The sequence below is a fragment of the Podarcis erhardii genome (genome assembly GCF_964252035.2).
Source record: "Podarcis erhardii genome assembly, chromosome: 7".
NCBI lineage: Eukaryota > Metazoa > Chordata > Lepidosauria > Squamata > Lacertidae > Podarcis > Podarcis erhardii.
Genome location: NC_138511.1, coordinates 2,179,357 through 2,196,754, shown reverse-complemented (window position 1 = coordinate 2,196,754; position 17,398 = coordinate 2,179,357). Strand labels below are relative to the sequence as shown.

At 46.0% G+C, this 17,398-nt stretch overlaps 1 long non-coding RNA gene across 1 annotated transcript; it reads left to right on the top strand.

The window, feature by feature from the left end:
• LOC309346412 lies at positions 1-15,917 on the top strand. Its single transcript, XR_014158625.1, has 2 exons — positions 1-622; positions 15,482-15,917. It is a non-coding gene; the product is annotated as an uncharacterized lncRNA (long non-coding RNA).
• The last annotated feature ends 1,481 nt before the right edge of the window (positions 15,918-17,398 follow it).

Here is a 17,398-nt window from a genome sequence, read left to right as displayed (position 1 = left end):
GCCGGAAAGCGGCGCCATAGAGAGACGCAAAGGCGAGACGGGCCCGTCCGGCTGGCGGGAAGAGGCGCTTGCGGGTTCGCTCCGGGAGGAGGCGCGCCTACTCGCGAGCAAGTCCCATCGCGCGGCACGCGCTGCTTCCCCTTCGCTCTTCTTCTTGCAACCGTGTGAACATCTGCTTGTGGGTTGCGCTGGTCTAAGGATTAAATATATGAAACCGTTTAATTGCATCTCTGAATTGTGTGTATTAAAAGACTATTGAGCAGACTCTGCTCCTTCCTTGGAGCAGAGCTTGGAGGGCCACCTGACTCGGGGGTCGGGCTGGATGACCCCTGGCCGCCGCAGCCCCGCCACATCTGGCGGGCACCAGGTTGGCGGAGGCAGGAGGGACCTGGGCTGCCTTTCCTGCAGGAGACGGACAGCGCGAGCCGAAGCGGGTCTACTCGGAAGTAAGCCCTGTAGACTTACTGCTGGGTCCTCTAACTTACCTGGCAAACTGAACGCAGCTGGGCGCCCTTCCGAGTCTGGAGCGTGGCTACGATCCCTCTGCAACAGAGCTGTCGTTTGGGAAAGAAATGCAAAATGTAACAAGACAGCATAAAACAAGAATGTTACATGTGTGGAGGTAAGCGAAGGCGGGAAACTATGTTCCTGATCATAGCTGTCAACGTTTCCCTTTTTTAAAAGAGAAATTCCCTTATCCCGAATGGGATTCCTTGCAAGAAAAGGGAAAGTTGACAGCTATGTTCCTGATGCAAGTGCTAAAATAAAAAAAACTTATGACAAGCTAATACTGTAATGACGACTAATAATTTAATAATTAGCAATTCAATAATGACAAATAAGATTAATAATAAGAGGAGCAGTTGCTAATGATTAATACTGATGACAATGTGCCTGCCCTTCTAAAACGTTTCCCTTGAGATACAGTGTCGGGTAACAGCAAACTACTCCAAGAACCGCCATCTCACGATTCAGTCAAAATCAATTCTGATCAAAGTAATAGGAACTTAATAAATTACATAGCAGCTAGTATTGAATTTGCCTTTTCAAGTAACTAGTAAGCTGAGTGCTAATGGTTCTTCTAGAAATGGTAATTATTTTTGTCATTTAGTCGTGTCCAACTCTTCGTGACCCCATGGATTTGTTTGCACAAAGTCTGTGGGGAAGTTAGATTCCATGAGAATTCCTTCCAATTTCTTTTCAGGGAATGTTATATGATATTGCACCAAGCAATCTTTACCCCACACTTTCCAGTGCATTTCTATGTCAGTTTCCTTACTGTAAACAGACAAAGGGGTTGTTGTTGTTGTTGTTGACAACAACAACTTTAATGGTGCAACCTGAATTTGCAGGAATGTGACTGAATTATACCCCAAAACAGCCCCCTTGTGGAAGCTCCAATAGACACAAATCATAGGTATAGTCTGTCCGCGTGATCCTTCTCCAAAGCTGTGCTTTGTGCCAGGGTCTGGCTTCAGTCAAGCACCTTGACCGCAGCTGAACTCAAGTTGCTCACAGTCTTGAGATAAAATGAGTGCACACAAAGCATGCAGTTCACAGCCCTGCAACCACACAGGGTTTTTATTGCAAAACCACAAGCAGATTCCAGCTTGCAAACAGTTGGTTAAACGAGGAAGTCTGTTGCATGGCAGGTGCAAAACCACCTGAGGGGAATTAAAAGTTTTAAAACCTCAAGTTCCTCCCCATGCTTGAAAACAAACAAGTGTTTCAAGCATGTGATCACTGGCTCTGGAACACTTAGCAATCCGAATCCGAGCAGCCACAGACATCAAAGGAGTGGAAATAAAAGGCAGAACCTATAAATGAGGGCTCTTTGCAGACGACCTAATGGTCACAACACCAGACCCCATAAGCACAGCAACCTCCCTAATCAGAGAACGCAACACATTTGCAATGGTGTCGGGCCTACAGGTAAATTTTACAAAGTCAGAAGCTATGTGCTTCAACACCCCTCCTCACACCCAAAAAGAACTCACTAAGGTCACCAAAATAAAACTTTGCCACACCAAGTTCAGATACCTAGGGGTACAAATAACCAGAAACCTCAATAAATTGTACCTCCACAACTACAAGCCCCTGTGGCGACAAATTAACAAAGACCTTAAGAGATGGAAAAACATGAATTTCACTCTCTCAGACAAAATAGCCATGTTCAAAATGACCCCCCCCCCAAAAAAAACTAACCTACCTATTCCAAACCCTCCCAGTCTGGATTCCCCCAACCCAACTCTGCAGTTGGCAGAGAAAACTACACTCTTTTATCTTCTCACATAAAAAAACAAGAATAAGCCCCAAATACCTGCACCTCCCCACCTCAGAAGGAGGATGGGGAATCCCCAACATAGAAGCATATTACATTGCCAACCAAATACGCCATATAATCCCATATATACTCGAAGATGAGAGAAAACAATGGGTACACCTAGAGAGGGACACAATTGGAAATACCTGCACCACAGCATACCCACTCCTCCCAAACAAACTAAAGAAAATTCCCACAACACTTAACAGGTACACACAGACCACGCTCAAAGCATGGAAAACACAAATAGGCAAACTATCCCCAACCCCATCCCCACTAATTCCCCTGGCGTACCACCCATTATTCCACCATGCAGCACGAAACCTCCAGATAAAAACCTCACAAACCAAAGGCTTATATCGCCTAATACACTTTTATAAAAATAACAAACCTTTGTCAACAGAAGAAATACAAGACAAACTAGAAGACACCCAAATGCCCTGGTTAACACAACACCAATTACATGCCCTGTTAAACAACCCAACAGTAAAATAAGCAGCAACTAAGCCCCTGACAACCTTCGAAAACCTCCTCCTAACAACAGGGATGGTATCCGCAATATACAAAATAATACTCCAAAATCCCACAAACCCCCTAGACGCTATCAAAAAACAATGGGGGAATGACATAGGCTATGAGATTAACCCCACTCAATGGACCAGAATATGGTCTAAACCCCCCTTTAAATCCATATCAACAAAAAGAAAAGAACTCACTCTGAAACTCACCTGCAGGTGGTACTAACACCAAGAAAACTAGCGCTAATATGCCCAGGAACCTCACCAAAATGCTGGGGAGGGTGCACCTCCACAGGCACATACCTCCACATGTGGTGGGAGTGCCCCAAAATCCAACTATTCTGGACAACAGCCATACGAGAAATATGTAAAACAACTAAGCAAGTATTAGAAATCACCCCAGAATTGGGCCTACTATACATCTTCCAACACAACAATGCCCATTTACACCACAAAGAACTCATAACCCCCCTACTTTCAGCAGCCAGAAACACCATAACCAGACACTGGAGAGACCTGTCAGGAGTAAGCATGGACCGATGGTACCAAATAGTATGAGAAACAGCCCTACTAGAAAAATTAACCAATAAACTGAAACTGACACAGGGACAAACAGAAGAAGACGCCTTTACCCCGGTATGGCTCCCCTTTATCACATACACAGCCCAACAAGACAATGACAATAATCCACCAACAGCATACAAATCAATATGGCTAACCTGATCCAAAACACCCACCAACCCCACTCTCACACGAAAACAAAGATCACCACAGCCAATCACAAACAAACAACCACACCCTCGGCCAACCCCAACCTCTCTCACCACCAAAGGAACACAAGTGAACAGCAGAGAACCTGCACAAGCAATGCTGACACCAAACTCTACATACATTAAGCAAAATAGAAACCACCTGACCCCACCCCACCCATCTTCCCTCCCTCCACCCCTCTCCCCCTTTTCTTCCTAATGTCTCAACAAACGAAACTGATTTGTAAAAATGTTACATGGAAAAAATACAAGAGAGAGACATTACACATACTTCTGTAAATCAAGAAAATCTTTAATAAAAATACAAAAGAAGAAGAAGCATGTGGTCACAGCCCTTCAAAAGCCAGAACCCGCCAGGGTGCAAAAGACTTCCCCAATCTGGAACTGGGGTTGGAGCTTGAACCTGGCCTTCCTGGAGCCAAGCAACACCCATTTTGCCTACCAGCCTCTTTGCAGCCGCCACCAGCCAGATGCCTCTGGAAGCTTACAAGAAAGGCATGATCTTTCCCCACTGTTTGCTGCATTGGGGGTTCAGAGGTATATTTCCTTTGACTGTGGAGGCTCCACATGGGTAGATGTGGGGTCCTCTCCTCCAGATGATGCTGAACTGCATCATGCCTGCTATGTCTGCCATCTCCAATTAGGTTCTACCACAGAGAGAAATCTACATTACTATTTCTGCACAGTTTGGCTCCTGGGATGAGGTCCTTCCTGTTAAGCCTTTTGCTTTGAGAGGGGTTGGGGATTATACATGTTTTCTCATATTGTAGCAAAATGGCCCCCAAACAGCTTAAACAAGAGTGCGGAGCTCAGTAGTTGGACTCCCAGCTCCCCCCACCCCCAGGCAGCATGACCAGTTGTCAGGAATGATGGGAATTGTAATCCAGCAACATCTGGTGGCAGAAGTGGACTTTGGTCTTTCAGATTGCAGCAGCACCCTGTGCACAACCAAAACTCAGTGTCCCCCCGCCTCTCGCCTTCTGTTCTGCTCAGTTCACTATGTCAGAGTTGCCAGGCCCTGTGGTACCCCCAGGCTCAGCGCCCAGTGTTGGGGATGCGCTCCTGCTGCCCTGAATGTGCCTCTGCTGGGCATTGTGTGTGTGTGTGTGTGTGTGTGTGTACATGTTCTCCATCCCTGCCTAGCCCTTGGTAAGTGAAGACCCCTGACTTCAGTGTCCAGCTAAAAGGGGTTTTTGGGAGCAAACATAACAAAATGTGCAGTTGTCAAGCATTTCCCAAGCAAATGCACTGAAGCAAATTTTTCCAGAGAGGAAGGGGGAAATGCAGTGGGGCTGTATCATGCCTCCACAATGCACCATTGAGCATTCCTGTCAGAAGGGCATGCACGTCGGTCACATCTGTACCATGCAATTCACACACATGCAAAGAGAACGCTATGTGCGTTCTCCCAGATAATCCTGGGAACACCTCTGCTGGCTCTCTGTGTTCTCGCTAGGCCCTGTGCAACTCTCTGACTCTCTGACTCCAACTCTCTGGCAAAGCCCAAACTCTCTCCCAGGGCAAGTGCAATGGGCGATGGGATTGCCAGCTGCTGTTGCCCGCTCTCCCTCCTCCTCCTGATGTTTTTCTACCTCGTATTTTGATTTCCTCCTTCTTTTCCCAATTCTTTCTTTATTCTTCCATCACCTGCATAAGGTTGCCATCACATAAGGAAAAAGAGCACAAGTTGTGCGTTGACTGTCTACCCATTTGGGCCCTTTCTCAATCAGAGAAACTTCAGACTGTGACATTTAGAAGTGATACTTGCATTTAGGTGAGGAATGGGGGTTTCCTTAATGACCTCAGTCGCTACAGCACGAGACTCTTCTTCTCAGGGTTGTGGGTTAGAGCTCCGCATTGGACAAATGATTCCTGCATTGTAGGGGCTTGACCTGGATGTCCCTTAGGGCCCCTTCCATGATTCTGTGAAACCCACAAGCTCCAGACCCCCTGAGGAAACCCAGCCAATGGGCAGGGTATAAATAATAAATAATTTTTTATTATAGTGGTACCTCGGTTTACGAACTTAATCCATTCTGGAAGTCCATTCTTAAACCAAAACTGTTCTTAAACTGAGGCGCACTTTCCCTCATGAGGCCTTGGCCTCCTGCCGCCAGTGCCCTTCCATCATTCAGCTTCCGTTTGTAGCAGGAACCCCCCCACCCCAATCATTCTGTTTGTATAAACTTCACACTCACACACTACATACGCCACATTTCTGTTATAAATTCATAGAAAATCAACCATACATTGGATTTGCACTGTTCCATTCTTATTTTACTCCATATGACAAGAACTAACAAAGGGGGGTGACTTAGTCTTGGTCTCAGCACATACACAGGAGCCCTGCCCATACCAACCCTGATGATCCCAGACAGAAGACAATCAAGATCACAAAGAACCTGCAATATGGGAGTGGATTCAAACAAAGGACACTGATCAGATCTTCCCTCAGGGGGCAGGAAACTGCAAACTGCCCTTTGTCCTCTGGAAAGCACTCATGGGGAGGGGGAAAGGAGGAACCAGCCAGGTGACAAGACACTCAGGTTACCACCAACTCCTCCCTCAGCCCCTCCTTTCTGTAATGTATGCATGATGTTTCTGGGGGTGGGCTTGACCTAGAGGAGGGGAATTTCAAAAGTTTTTATAAGACCTTGCACACTATTCTTGGGGGTCTTTCCTCTCTCCTGCACGTGAGGGGAATACCCTGTTGCAACAGTTCAATAAAGGCCAAGCCTACAGGCTGCTGTTTTGCTCCAAGTTATCCTGGTTGGTGTCTTTGTTTTGTCCAAGGGAGCCCTCGGATTTTTCCTGCAACACGTTCTTAGACCAAGGTAAAATTCGCAAACCGGGACACTGCTGCTGGTTTTGTGGAGTTCGTAAAGAGAATAGTTTGTAAACAGGGCTGTTCTTAAACTGAGGTACCACTGTATTCTTATTCTGTTCCCATCCAGTCAATCTGTGCCTCAGCCCAGCTGTCCTCTGAAAGCAGCAGCTGCAGCACTGTCACACCTGCTCTTCCTGTCGTGTGAGCACAGGTTAGAACAGCCTCCCAAGCATCTGGAGAACCCTGAATTGGCAAAGGCTGTGTTAGAAGGAATATTTTTATTTCTCTCTGAATTTACGGTGACCTTCTTATGTAATGAATTGCAGTCCCTGCAGAACACTTAAAACATTTCCTTTTTTCCCTTTTAATGTGTTGTAAAATAGATTTTTCCACCCTCCGACCATCTCTAGGTGGTGCTCTTTCTCTGTCAGTCTTGAAGTGAAGTTCCATCCGAAAAGACTCCTGGCAAACTTTATCCTTTGCAATCCACATCCATTTAGAAACTGTACTTTTAAAGCCTACCTAAAATTCCTGGGTTATTTATGTGATTACCCCCACCCCCACCCACTGAATGCAATTTCCTTTCCCCATTGCCTTCTGGTTTTTACAGGCTTGGTATAAATATGCTGAAAATAAGAGAAATAAAACGTGCCGCTTTCACTGGTTACTACTATTACTATTCGTATCTGTACTCAAATTTTCCTATTCAAGGGTACATAGAAGGAAAATTATTGACATCACACAACCCTATAAGGCAGGTTAGACAAAAAGCAGCCTGACCCAGGGAGCTTCATGGCAAAGCAGCCATTTGAACCCAGTTCTTTGTTGTCTACCATGATCTGTATCCGCCTCACCTCTGTGAGGGTTCTCTAAGGTCACGGTCAGCCCACATGCTTGGCTGCATGCAGTGCTTTTTTGTCCTAGGAAAAAAGGGTGCCAGGAGTCGCCATGAAGTTACAGTAAGTACAAACAGAAAAAAGCACTGGGTATAAGTAATAAATTGTTGTTGTTGTTGTTGTTGTTGTTGTGCACAGCCCATAATAATAAAAGAATGCATAAAACATCTCCTTTTACAGTAGGAAGGAACAAATCTGAAGCAAAGTGTTCAAAGATATCTGGATTTTTGCTATGGGGGATGGCATTTCTGTCCCAAATGTTCTTTACCCTAAACACAACCAACACACTCAAACACAGCATCTCAGGGACAACTGTAAGTCATAGGCCTATTTTACTATTCTCTCTTAAGGTCCAAACCACCATACAAACTTTATACATGCAACCCAAAGCAGGGAGCATCAAACTAGTCAAATATAAACTTTTAGCAGTTTCTTCCAGCTCTGCTGCTTCTGCTGGCACTGGTGGTTCCCTCTCTGCAAGGTGCTCTGTCAAGTGCCTGGCCTTTCATGCTCAAGAGACTGTTGAATGTCCCTTGGCCTTCAGCAGGGAAAGGAATCTCTGGCCAAGGGGGGCAAATGAGATCGGCCAGACTAGCAAATTTGGCCCATGCTGCTGTTTTGGGCAGGCAACACACACCTGTCACTCAATTATGTCAAATGTGATAGGTAAAACTGCAGCACTGGCTGCCATGGAATAATCCTGAGTGCATGAGTGGAGTCCCAGTTGTTTGTTTGTAGTGAGGCTTACATTTGGCACTGTTTAAATTCAGCATGTGCTTGATGTTAAGTGAGCTAACCCAGAACTGAAGAGAGAGGGAGGGAGGGAGGAAGGAAGGGAGGGGAAGAAGACCCCAGAGCCGCCTACAACTGGACTTTTCCCTTCCCCACATGAGCTGCGGAGTAGTAGTTGCCTACCACTAAGAAAGTCAGAGAATTCCAATGATGATGATGAAGAAGAAGAAGAAAAAGAGTTTGGGTTTGATATCCCACCTTTCACTCCCTTTAAGGAAGGGAGATAGTAGTAATGGGGGACTTCAGTTACCCGGATATTTGCTGGATGTCAAACTCAGCCAAGAGCATAAGGTCAAACAGATTCCTCACTGGCCTTGCAGACAACTTCGTTGTCCAGAAAGTGGGAGAAGCAACAAGAGGAACAGCCATTTTAGATCTGGTCCTAACCAATGTTGATGACCTGGTTAGTGGGGTAGAAGTGGAAGGATCATTAGGCGCGAGTCATCATGCTCTTCTGAAGTTTACTATACAGCGGAAAGGAGCAGCCAAGCATACTAGGACTCAATTTCTTGACTTTAAGAAAGCCGATTTCATAAAACTTAGGGAAGTGCTGAGTGAGATCCCATGGACAGTAATACTAAAGGGAAAGGGAGTTCATGATGGCTGGGAGTTTGTTAAGAGGGAGATAGTAAAAGCACAACTTCAGGCAATACCAATGAGACGGAAACATGGAAGGTGCCTAAAGAAGCCAGGGTGGCTATCTAAAGAACTTTTAACTGAGTTAAGATTAAAAAAGGATGTGTACAAAAAATGGAAAAGGGGGGAAACCACCAAAGGGGAATTCAAACAAATAGCCAGCACGTGTAGACACAAAGTCAGAAAAGCTAAAGCACAGAATGGGCTCAGGCTTGCTAGAGAGGTTAAAAGCAACAAAAAAGGCTTTTATGGGTATGTTCGTAGCAAAAGGAAGAACAAAGAAACAGTGGGGTCACTCAGAGGAGAAGCTGGTGAAATGCAAACAGGGGACACAGAAAGGGCTGAACTCCTCAATGCCTTCTTTGCCTCAGTCTTCTCCGATAAAGAAAACAATGCCCAACCTGAAGAATTTGGAGCAAATGATTCAGCAGAGGAAATACAGCCCAGAATAACTAAGGAGATAGTACAAGAATACTTGGCTAGTTTAGATGTATTCAAGTCTCTAGGGCCAGATGAACTGCATCCAAGAGTATTAAAAGAACTGGCAGATGTGATCTCAGAACCACTGGCAGTCATCTTTGAGAATTCCTGGAGAACAGGCGAAGTCCCGGCAGACTGGAGGAGGGCAAATGTTGTCCCTATTTTCAAAAGGGGAAAAGAGAGGACCCAAATAATTACCGCCCAGTCAGTCTGACATCAATACCAGGGAAGATTCTGGAGCAGATCATTAAGCAAACAGTCTGTGAGCACCTAGAAAGGAATGCTGTGATCACCAATAGTCAGCATGGATTTCTGAAAAATAAGTCATGTCAGACTAACCTGATCTCGTTTTTTGACAGAATTACAAGCCTGGTGGATGAAGGGAACGCAGTGGATGTAGCCTACCTTGATTTCAGCAAGGCATTTGACAAGGTGCCCCATGATATTCTTGTAAAGAAGCTGGTAAAATGCGGACTTGACTATGCTACCACTCAGTGGATTTGTAACTGGCTGACTGACCGAACCCAAAGGGTGCTCATCAATGGTTCCTCTTCATCCTGGAGAAGAGTGACTAGTGGGGTGCCACAGGGTTCTGTCTTGGGCCCGGTCTTATTCAACATCTTTATCAACGACTTGGATGATGGACTCAAGGGCATCCTGATCAAATTTGCAGATGACACCAAACTGGGAGGGGTGGCTAACACCCCAGAGGACAGGATCACACTTCAAAACGACCTTGACAGATTAGAGAACTGGGCCAAAACAAACAAGATGAATTTTAACAGGGAGAAATGTAAAGTATTGCACTTGGGCAAAAAAAAATGAGAGGCACAAATACAAGATGGGTGACACCTGGCTTGAGAGCAGTACATGTGAAAAGGATCTAGGAGTCTTGGTTGACCACAAACTTGACATGAGCCAACAGTGTGACGCGGCAGCTAAAAAAGCCAATGCAATTCTGGGCTGCATCAATAGGAGTATAGCATCTAGATCAAGGGAAGTAATAGTGCCACTATATTCTGTTCTGGTCAGACCTCACCTGGAGTACTGTGTCCAGTTCTGGGCACCACAGTTCAAGAAGGACACTGACAAACTGGAACGTGTCCAGAGGAGGGCAACCAAAATGGTCAAAGGCCTGGAAACGATGCCTTATGAGGAACGGCAAAGGGAGCTGGGCATGTTTAGCCTGGAGAAGAGGAGGTTAAGGGGTGATATGATAGCCATGTTCAAATATATAAAAGGATGTCACATAGAGGAGGGAGAAAGGTTGTTTTCTGCTGCTCCAGAGAAGCGGACACGGAGCAATGGCTCCAAACTACAAGAAAGAAGATTCCACCTAAACATTAGGAAGAACTTCCTGACAGTAAGAGCTGTTCGACAGTGGAATTTGCTGCCAAGGAGTGTGGTGGAGTCTCCTTCTTTGGAGGTCTTTAAGCAGAGGCTTGACAACCATGTCAGGAGTGCTCTGATGGTGTTTCCTGCTTGGCAGGGGGTTGGACTCGATGGCTCTTGTGGTCTCTTCCAACTCTATGATTCTATGAATAATTTATTTATACCCCATCCATCTGGCTGGGTTTCCCCAGCCACTCTGGGCAGCTTCCAACCGAATATTAAAACACAATACAGCATTAAACATTAAAAACTTCCCTAAACAGGGCTATCTTCAGATGTCTTTTAAAAGTTGCTTATTTTCTTGACATCTGATGGAAAGGCGTTACACAGGGCATGTGCCACTACCGAGAAAGCCCTCTACCTGGTTCCCTGTAACCTTACAGTGTGGGAACTGCCAGAAGGCCCTCGGCGCTGGACCTCTGTGAACAATGGGAGTGGAAACGCTCCTTCAGGTATACTGGGCTGAGGCCATTTAGGGCTTTAAAGGTCAGCACCAACACTTTGAATTGTGCTTGGAAAGGTACTAGGAGCCAATGTACAGTGAGGGGAAAAAGTATTTGACCACTTGCTAAATTTGCCCCTTTGCTCCCTGACGAAGAAATGACCAGTCTATAATTTTAATGGTAGGTTTATTGTAGCTGTGAGAGACAGAATAACAACAGGAAAACCCCCAGAAACCTAGAAGACAAAAGTCAGAGATTGATGTGCATTATAATGAGTGAAATAAGTATTTGATCCCCTATCAACCAGTCAGATGTCAGGTTACCTGGTATCTTCACTGTATGTAACGAGCTGAAAGGCCATCAGCATGGGATAAAACATCTCCTACCACTCTCTGGAAACCTTTTGGATCCATAAAGTGGCAGGGGCCACTTAATTTGTATCCTGAAAGGCAGGATATAGATAACTGTAATAAATAAAATAAGAGTAAGCATGTTGGATGATGGCTTTTCTCAGCTGAGGTGGCAGCCCAACGGTGCCTGATCTGTGGGAAAAAAGGAAAAGGAATCTGTTCAAGAAAGAGTTCAGTCTGAAGGCTGTTTATAAAAGTAAGAAAATGCACATGGCTACAGCTGAATGGGGTCTGGGTTTAATGACATTGACTTGGAAACATTTTACCTAAACAAAGGAGAGAGAGAGAGAGAGAGAGAGAGAGAGAGAGAGAGAGAGAGAAAGGCACAAGGTGAGTGAGTTGTGGGATGTAAAACTGCAGTCAAGTACAACATCCCTACAGTAGACATGTTAAGGGATGTTTTGTCCCACTCGGGAGAAGACTTCCTGTTTCCTCCTGAACTGGGAAAGACTTGAAGAGGGTGCAGTCTGTTGTACTAGCAAGAAGGAGCACACGGCCTCCGTGTTCTGATCAGTGTGTCTTCTTCATTTTGGGTATTGTTGTGTGTTTGGAGAAGTGACTGTTTAGTCGCCGTCACTTGGGACTAACTTCTTTATGGAATGGTTCCAGTTGTTATGTAACCTAAGTCTGCCTTCAGGGATATGTCTGTGAACCTGAATGAATCTGTTGAGTAAACTACTTTTATATTAACGTTAATCAGATTCTTGTGTTTATTCTTTTTAAGAGGGATTAGAGGGGATTTTACCAGGAAGGAATCTTTAATAGTAAGACTCAGATGAGTCAGCAACAAGCTGATCGCTGCGTAATTTAAAAAGGGGGATGTTTGGAACTCTGCTAGAATATGGAATTTGCTAGCACAAGTTAGGAAGGATACCATTAAATAATATATCCTCTCCTGCCTCCCTAATCATCCCCACATGAGTCTTATTGGGAAACTCTGCTTCTGCTTAGTATAGAAAGTTTCTGAGGCAGGATGGAGAACCTTTTCCAGGCAAGGGCCACATTCCCTCATGGGCGACCTTTCAGGGGCCACATACCAGTGTGAGCAGGACCAGAGGGGAAAGTGGGCAAGACAAACAATGCTACTCTTACCCTGCATTCCAAAAACCATTCATACACAATTTAGAGACTTTGACACCCACACCCACATGCACACACCTTGCAGTTAAGCAAGAAGCAACATCCAAGGACATATTCCAGCCTGGCAGAAAGACCTGAGGGAGGCCTGTTGCTGGGCTGGTGAGGGGGCAGGCCTGGAGAGAGTGCCAAAGGCCTGAAGGGCCAAAGTGCCACACGTTGTTTTTGCTTCCAATTCCACTGCCTCCCTGTGGCAGCTGCTGGGTAACCTTGGGCTAGTCACACTTCTCTGAAGTCTCTCAGCCTCACTCACCTCACAGAGTGTTTGTTGTGGGAGAGGAAAGGAAAGGAGATTGAGACTCCTTCGGATAGTGATAAAGCAGGATATCAAATCCAAACTCTTCTTCTTCTCCTCCTCTACTTTTGCAGCCCCAGACCTCCAATCTGCAGGGACCTCAACTGTTCTCCAGGAATTCTCAAAGATTATTGACAGAGACTCTGCGATTATATCTGCAAGCTTGGGTGCAGCTCATCAGGCCCTGGAGATTTGAATTCATTTAAAGTAGCTCGTTGTTCCCTTACCCTCTCTTTTCCTATCTTGGGCTGCAGCTCCCTCCTTACATCATTCCTTCTGTTATCACCAGGTTGAGCAGTCCAGCCTTCTCTCTGTCACCCAATACCATTTCACGCGTCTTCACGCAGAGGACCTACCCCTTGTTTGTTCTTCTTCTGGCTTTGAATATAGTTAAATAAACCTTTTAAAATTGTTTTTATCCTCTCTTGCATGCCTGAGCTCATTCTGAGCTTTAGCCTGCCTGACTTTCCCCCTGCAACTGTTGGCTACTCATGCATGCTCCTCCTTTGTGATTTCCCCTTTCTTCCATTTCTCATACATGCCCTTCTTAACCCTCAGCTCATCTGCAAACTGTTGCCAGACATCCCCGTTTCCTGGAGACAGTCCCCGGATTTGCGAATAAGTCCCCAGACAAATTCCATCCCTGGAATGTCCCTGGATTTCATCTAACATCCCCGGGAAACACAATCTCAGCAGCCCGGAGCAGTTGGCTCTGGCTGGCTTCAGGAGCTGCTCGGAGGTCCCCATATGATGGTGGTGCAGGGGCTCTAAGATGCAGCTTCCGGGCTGCCTCCACCTTCCCTGACCCCAGCAACTCAGCTGGGAAGGGAGGCTTCATGCTGCCTATTGGAGCAGCCTCCCAACTCCTACTTGTGTGCAAGCAGGAGCGGGGCAGGGATCTCTCAGTTAGGCAACGGGAAGCCTCCCTTCCCAGCTGAGGGATCCCAGCTCCCTCCTGCTTGCACGCAAGTAGGAATGGGATTGGGGCTGCTCCAATAGGCAGTGGAAGTTCTGTGGGTGTTGAGGCCCCCAGGGCTCCCAGAGATGGTGCCTATGTTGGGCTGACTCTGCTGGGGGATTTAGGTCCACCCATCTAGGCTCTCCAAATCATCCTGGGTCAAATCAGATGATATTGCTACAAGAGTTGGGCACCACCCCCACTCTCTGCCGAGTGTAGGTGAGATCCCAGGGGGTTCCAGGCACTCACCCAAGGTTTGTGCTCTTTTGGAGAACTGAAGACACGGCAGACACTGTTGTAGCTTTAAGAACTATGGCTTATTCACCTATTTACACCTTCAGTCTGTCTGGAGGGAGTCCAGATCTTACAGCATGACCATTTCAAGAGGGGTTTATTCAGGGGTGTATGAAGGGGGGCGGGGGGTGCAACCCAGGGGAGGTGACAAGATGGCCCTCTGCTCCCCCCCCCCCAGCTGCAGAGCGGCCAAGATCACATGTGGAGCATCCGTACAAGCTACCGCTTGAGCGCTGTCCGTATGGGCGCCACGCATGTGCACTCCATACGGGTGCTACACATGTGCTGTCAGCTGTTTGCCCCGCCCCTCGGCGCCCCTCCCCAGGTGCTGGAGAGGCTTCCTTTGCCCCTGGGTTTTTTCCCCACAGCAGTGCAGCCCAGCCCTGGAGTCTGCCAATTGTTGGCCAAGCTCCAGGGGGATCGACACTTGAGGGTTCAGTTCTGGCGGATCAATGCCAACATCAGGCTGAATTACTGTAACGTACTGTCTGTGGGGCTGCCCTTGTATCTGGTCCAGAAGCTGCAACTAGGGAAGAATGCAGTAGCCAGATTACCTCTTGGCAGGGCAAGGTCAGGCAAGGTGAGGCAACTACTTCAGGTGGCAGAATCCACTGGGACAGCATATCCCATGATTGACTTTTCTTCTACCCCTTTTTCCTGATGTCAATCTTTCCTCTGCCCTTCATCCTTGGTGCGCAGGGGGGGCATGATTTTGCGGTAAACCTCAGGTGCCAAAATCTTTTGGGCTGGCAACAGGAGCCAATTACTGGCAACGTGTTCCTCTGCTGTTGAGAGAGCGACACTGGCTGTTGATTTGCTGTCAAAACAGGCGCAAAGTTTTTGTGCTAATTTACAAAGGCCTGAACAACTTGAGTCCCAAATACCTTAAGGACAATCGGATTCTTTACACTCTGAGTTCCTCTGATGGGGCACTTCTGGCGGTCCTCCAGGCACCTGAGGGTTGCTTGGCCTTTATGAGGGAGCAAGCCCTGCTCTGTGGAACTCTCTGCCTGTAGACATTTGGCACAAACTGTCCCTGCCACCTTTTAGACATCTCTTTAAAATTGTACTTTTAAGACAGGTCTTCACAATATTTTTATTGTTAACTAACCAATATTTATTGCTGTTCTATTGTGACATCAAACAGAGCCAAAGAGCCTCCAGGCTTCCTCTCCCTTGTAGACAAACAAACCATTCTGTAGAAAACCCGTTTGGTTTTGGCAGCAAACCCAATGATGTCTGACCAGTGAGACTGTGCTGTGATTCATCAAGAAAATGACATGTCTTTATTTCTGCCTTTCTTGTTTAAGGTTAAGCCTGAAGAAGAGTTCTGTGAAGCTCAGAAGCTGCCTGTGTTCCTATCTGGTCTGGGGCCATTGGCCCTGTATCACACGAAAGGTTGTGCAGCAGGAGCTGTGTTGGGTTGGATCTCACCCTTTATCTCCTTGACAAAGTAGCCCAGCTCATCCTTGACAGTCTTTATCTGAAAACTGTCTAGACTATGGAGCAAGCTGGGTATGAGCACATGTTTGCGGCTAGATTAAATTCCTCTTGCTATGACCTCTGGAATTTCAGCAGCTGTGGGAGGACTTGGGCACCCAGCAAGTGGGAGGTTACTCTGCTGCCCCAGGAGGAGGATCAGGAATTCGTGGAAATGTCAGGGTTAAATAAAGGTGACCGGAGTGGTGTGTGAGAGAAATATAAATGGAATTTTGAAAAAGTAAAATAACAAGAATGGAATTGTGAGTTCTTTGCAAATGCCTCTGTTATTTCTGAAGTCTTCATCGGGCCTTTTCCACACTTGGCATCTCCCTGCCACTCGCCACTTATTCCTTTGGAAACCCTTGAGGGCTGCTCCAACCAGAGGCAGGGATTTGGGTGGGTTGGGTTTGTGGCTTCCCCGTAATGTCCGTTCAAGAAGACTTGGAAAATGAATCTCCAGGGTTCGTCAACATTGAGCCGACCCAGACAGCAGACAGCCGGGGGAGAGATGCCTGTTTCCTTGCTCCCTTGCTTGCTGAGATGGGTCCTGAATCTCAGCCCTGCCTGCAAGGCAAGGAAGCCACCCTTTCCCAGGAAGTAGCAGAGGTTGCTATGCATTGCTCCCATTTGACACAGGCCCAATAATGGTTTTTAAAAAAATAAAAAACATTTTAATTCTTGTTTTCATTATTACAATTCATTGGCTGCCTTGAGTTCCTTTGGATAAATTTAGGAAAAACCAACAATTTCCAGTGCTTGGCCCAGGACCAAGAAAGGACAGCAAATGGTCAGCTGCCTGAAGATATCTTGAGCCGTCTCCAGTATGGACTGAACAAGGGAAGGGTTAATAATGTTGCATTTCATCTCAGCTCTACACCTTCACAAACCTGGATGATGATGATGATGATGATGATGATGATGATGATGATTACATTTATTCAAAAGTTACAACACAGCTATGCCCACTACCATACCATAATAAAGCCTCCTGGTGTATTCTGGGCTCTAGGAGACTTAGTTTGATCAGGATTGAGTCTACACTTCTAGAGTTAACACTAAATACATTACTTCTGTTAAAGGAGCCACCCAAGACTGGAGGGCTGAGAAAATTTGTGTCCCGGGCTTCTTTGACTCATCTACCCATGTACTATCTGAATCCAAGGGGGACATTGGTTGCCAGATGTGAGCTCTATTGGCATTATTTTCAACTCTCCTACCCCACTATCTGAATCTACACATTTTTCTTTTTCCATTTTGCCTAACAGACACATTTTCTCAAACCAATTTTCCCATATGTAGTGCATTTTTATACAATATTTTCACAGATGTATGATTTTTTTTGTACACCTTACCTCATCTATGTGTTTTGTATATTACTTGGCTGGAGAAGTGCGTCTCAAAATTCAGAGAACTGCAAATTCAGAAGGATGGCTGTGTTTTGGTTTGTGTAATGTTTGGAAAGCATGAATTTTGTGGACTTGCCTTTAAATTCAAATTGAATTGAATTTCTTATGCTGCCATGAATGTGCTCTGCACATGCACAGAGAGAGAAGGAAGGAGAGAGTGTGCTAGAGAGAGAGAGCCCTCCATCTTTCCATTGAGTCAATGCTCCTTTCATTGGCTGGTGGAAGCATCATTTCACAGAAAACACTCACAATTTCTCCCTCCCTCAGATATTTTTCATTCTTGCCCAGGAGCAGATTATGAAATAGTACAGAGAAGTAATAAACTGTTTTAAAATAATA